The sequence below is a fragment of the Marmota marmota genome, unplaced genomic scaffold (assembly GCF_001458135.2).
Source record: "Marmota marmota marmota unplaced genomic scaffold, marMar, whole genome shotgun sequence".
NCBI classification, from domain to species: domain Eukaryota; kingdom Metazoa; phylum Chordata; class Mammalia; order Rodentia; family Sciuridae; genus Marmota; species Marmota marmota.
The window spans coordinates 23,995,984-24,000,983 of NW_026000082.1; positions in this window are offsets into that span (position 1 = coordinate 23,995,984).

A 5,000-nucleotide genomic window follows, 5' to 3' on the forward strand; every position below is an offset into this window, starting at 1 on the left:
TTATATATATTATATTATATATTATATATATATATATATATATATATACACACACACCACACATCAGGTGGCTTAACCCACAGAAATATGTTTTCTCAAACTTCTGGGAGTTAGAAAATATATTTTCTCAAACTCCTGCGGCCTATCTCCCTTGGGTTGCAGATGGCTGCTTTCTTTCTGTGTCCTCACAAGGTTTGTGTGTGTGTGTGTGTGTAGCATGTGCATACATGTGTGTATGTGTACTGTGTACTATGTGCACGTCCCTGTGCCCTTGGTGTGTCTGTGTATTCATATTATCCTTAAAGAAAAGAGGAACATTAAAACATTATGTTCCTGAGTGCTGTCTTCATATTCCCCAAAATCTAGCCACGTTAGGGAACAATGAGAGCAAGCCTGGGCCAATTGAATGTCCAGATACATATTACATTGAAGGACATTGACTTATGCACACCAGGAACTAGGGCAAGTTAATGTTAACTGTAAGAGCTTCTTTTCTTGCATGTACATCATGACAGTTGCTCCTTGGGAGCTGGCCATACAAGCAAACTAAGCAAGATAATGCTGATAATGTCACAGCTTCTGCAGCTTAACATGTAAAATCCCTCTTTCAGTGGTAACTGGGAAAGAACTGAGGGCACTGTGGGGATGGACACCTGTCACTCATGCAGCTGGCCACGACCGGACAAAACACCATGAGGAAGAGGTGGCACTGTTTGGCAGAAGTACAGTGGGGGTTGGAGTGCTATCTGTTCAGCCAATGGCTACTGGAACTTTCCTGTAAACATTTCTCAATAAAGTCTTATGCCTTGGCTCTTGGCAACCTATCTCACTGCTCTGGCAAAACTGGGCCATAGATGTGATAGTATCTAAATTTCCTCTACTTATAAGTGCCGCAGTCTGGCTGGGCACAAAATCACGAGCCACCACACAGCTTGTAGATTCAAACAGCAACTCTTTATTCCCGAACTCACACCAGCCGTATACAGACACGTTCTGGGGAAATCCACGTTCTCTGCCCAAATCCACGTTCTCTCCCAAATTCACCTTCACTGGGCTTCTGTCTCCCAAAATATACTGTCTGAATCCCGTGAGAACTCAAGGGGAACTTAGGCAGCAGGATACGCCCTATTCCCAGCAGGAATAATCTTAAACCTTAAACCTGGAACCTAAACTGGGAACGCCCTAAACCCGATTATGTTAAACCAGGAACACCCTAATCTGCCCTGGTCCTTGAGCAAGGTCAACTACATTCAATGTCACTGCAAAATGTCAGCAACATGGGGTACGCTGGCAAGGAAATTGTCATACCTACTTGGCTAATGGCTCCCAGCATATAAGGTCACCATTCAGATTGGATTAGAGCACATGCAAATGCTAAATTTTAACTTAATTACCTCTTTAAAAGCCAAGTCTCTGAATACAGATGGATTATGAGGTAATGGGGATTAGGGTTTCAGCATATAGATTTGGCAGGGGAGAATAAAATAGAGCCATAACAAGGCATCTAAGAGATGGCAAGGCAGTAGGGAATTACCAGACCAAACCTGGAAAGCTAGCATCCGGGAAGGTAAAGAAAGGCAGAAGCTGTTTGGCCCTGTCAGCTGGAAAATTATAACCTTCCTTTTGCACTTCAAAGAAAAAAACTTAAACACAACAAAATGGGGAGAGAAATAGGAGGAGGTCCTTCTAAAAACTGGACCACAAAAATTTATATCCTTAGAATAAGGATGAATAAGAAGTGAAACAGCTTTAGAGATATTTGCAGGCTGGAATCAACTTTCCTTTGTTTTTTTGGCTTCAACAACAGGTATTTTATTTTTCACAGTTTTGATACTTGGGAAGTGCAAGATATGTGTCTGGTGAGAGTTCTCTACTTTTTTAAAAAAATCTTAAGTCATGATCTTTGTTTTAGTCAGCTTTTTTGCATTGTGACTAAAAGATCTGACAAACATTTTGGAGGAGGAAAAATTTATTTGGAGGCTCAAGGTTTCAGAGGTCTCAGTCCATAGACAGCAGGCTCTATTCCTCAGGGCTTCACAGGGGAAGAGTGTGGTGGTGGGAGGAAGCAGCTCACATGATGATCAGGAAGGAGAGAGAGAGAGAAAGAGAAAGAAAGAGAGAGGGGCTCCACTTGCCAGACACAAAATGTGTACCCCAAAGGCATGCCCCCAATCACCCACCTCCTCCAGCCATACCCTACCCACCTTCAGTTACCACTCATTTAATTCCCATCAGTGAATTAACTTACTGCTTAGGTGAGGGATCTCATAACCCAATTGTTTCTCCTCCAAATCCCCTTGCATTGTCTCACACACAAACTTTTGGGGGACACCTAACATCCAAACCACAACTAGAATGTCAGTAGGACTGCAGACAGTAAAGACAGCACTCAAGAGGGTTCAGAGAAGGAGGACTCTATTAAAATTTGAAGTAGAGGCCATTCACGTTATGTTCTGGCTGAGAAGTTGTCTACATTTGGTCCATGTCCTGAGACTTTCTGTGAAGTTGATTTTAAAAGCAATGGACTTCTTAATCTGGTGGAAGAAATTTCTAAGAAGCATAGCATTCAGGCAGTGGCATGGATAGTGCTGGAGGCTTTTAGCCAAAGTTTATTTTGATATTCAGGAGAAGGCAGAAAAGAAAGATTTGAAAAACTTGGACTTCGAAGGCAGGAGTAAAACTGGGGCTAAGGAAGTTGCAAATGATAAAGACATTACAGCCACTAAGGAATGCTAAAGACTTTGCCCCCAAATAATAAAACAGATGGCTTGAGGGTGTCTCAGGAGCTGGTAAGACCACACCCATCTCAGGCTCAGGGAGTAAAAGTAAAAAAGAGATCAAAGGGGCATCCTTGCACTAGGAGGCCTAGGAAGTTTTTTCAACATGCTCAGCCACCCAGACACTCAGAGGCTGCTGCAGTCAGGGTCCCTGGAAGCTTTACCACTGCTCCAGATGGTGGCAATCTTGGTGGCAACCATGTGGTGATGGTTCTGCAGGAATGCAGGATGCTGGAGTTAGGGAATCATGGGGGCTTCCAAGATTCCAAAGGAAGGTCTGGGAGGCCAGGCACAGTGCAGCAGGGTTGGAGTCCCCATGGACACCCTCTGAGAGGACAAAGTGTGGAGATGTGAGGAGGAAGCCAAAGCTGTCCCAGAGACCCCTGAGATTAAGAAATGCCAGTAACATGGGACTTCGTCCTAGGAAAGCTACAGGAATTAAACAGAGACAAGCCAACAGAAAGGACACTTGGGCTGCAACCAACAAGGCCATGAGGCAGAGCTACACAAGTCCTTTGGACATAATATCACCGTGTCATGTGCCCCAGATGCCAGACATGGAGCTATAGGACTTGTTCGCCAGTAATGCCTTGGTCCTATCCCTTCTTTCTCTACCCATATTTTTCTTTCTTTTTTTAATATTTATTTTTTTAGTTTTTTTAGGTGGACACAATATCTTTATTTTACATTTATGTGTTGCTGAGAATGGAACCCAGTGCCTCACGCATGCTAGGCGAGTGTGCTACCACTTGAGCCACATCCCCAGCCCCCCATATTTTTCTTAATGAAAATATTTACTCTATACCTTTACATATTGCATATTTGTAAATCATTTTTTATTTCTTCAGGAGCTCATGATGCAAGTTTGCCTTGAATCCCAGAGACTTTGGACTTGAACTTTTGGGCAGTTCTGGAACTGTTGAGACATTGGGTGAAGGGAAAGTGAGGAACAAGAGATGGGTAAGCAGAAATGAAAGACAGAGACAAGGCAGAGTTACAAACGATAGTTTATTTGTCAGAGCTAACAAATAAAGGCTATTTCTCTATAGGATAGAGAGGCAAAACAGGCTTGAGGTTTGGGACTTTTATGGGGGAGGCTCAGAAATCAGAGCTGAACAGGTCCTAATGTGGGCAGTCAGGGGTTGGTTGGTATGAGGAGTTTCTTTCTCAGAAACTCCCAAGGGTGGGAAAGTGAAACTTTTTCCTTAAAATGGCGGCTATCACTAAAGATGGCCATCCAGATGCTAAGCAAGGACCTTATATTTGGGACTTTTGTTAATGGGCTAAATGTATTTTGCATTGTGAGATAGTCATGAACTTTTGGGTGCAAGGGGCAGAATATTATGGTTTGGATGTGAGGTGTTCCCCAAAAGCTTGTGTGTGAGACAATGCAAGAAGGTTTGGAGGAGAAATGATTGGGTTATGAGATCCCTCACCTAAGCAGTGAATTAGTTCACTGATGGGAATTAAATGAGTGGTAACTGAAGGTGGGTAGGGTGTGGGCTGGAGGAGGTTGGTGATTGAGGGCATGCCTTTGGGGTACACATTTTGTGTCTGGCAAGTGGAGTCTCTCTCTCTCTCTCTCTCTATCTATCTATCTATCTATCTATCTCTCCTTCCTGATCATCATGTGAGCTGTTTCTCCCTACCACCACATTCTTCCCCTGTGATGTTCTGCCTCACCTCAAGCCCTGAGGAATAGAGCCTGCTGTCTATGGACTGAGACCTCCGAAACCTTGAGCCCCCAAATAAACTTTTCCTCCTCCAAATCGTTCTTGTCAGGTCTTTCAGCCACAGCTGTGAAAAAGTGACTAAAACAATCTCAGTTTACAAGTTCATCTCTGTGGTTTTACCAGGTGCCTGATAAAATATAAACCACCTGTAGAGAAAAGCATTGAAGGGCTGGGGATGTGGCTCAAGCGGTAGCGCACTCACCTGGCATGCGTGTGGCCCTGGGTTCGATCCTCAGCACCACATACAAAACAAAGATGTTGTGTCCGCCGATAACTAAAAAATAAATATTAAAAAAATTTTTTGAAAAAAAAAAAGAGAAAAGCATTGTTATTTGTGTTAGGTAGTAACTTGCAATGAGCAGTGAAATGCATAGCAAATTCATAAGTGTTCTTTAAATTACATTAGGGTCTTCTTTAAACTACTTTCAAAGTAGATTAGAAAGCAAAGGGTGGTAGTTAATTTGTAGAATATAAACAAAAGCAAAGGAAC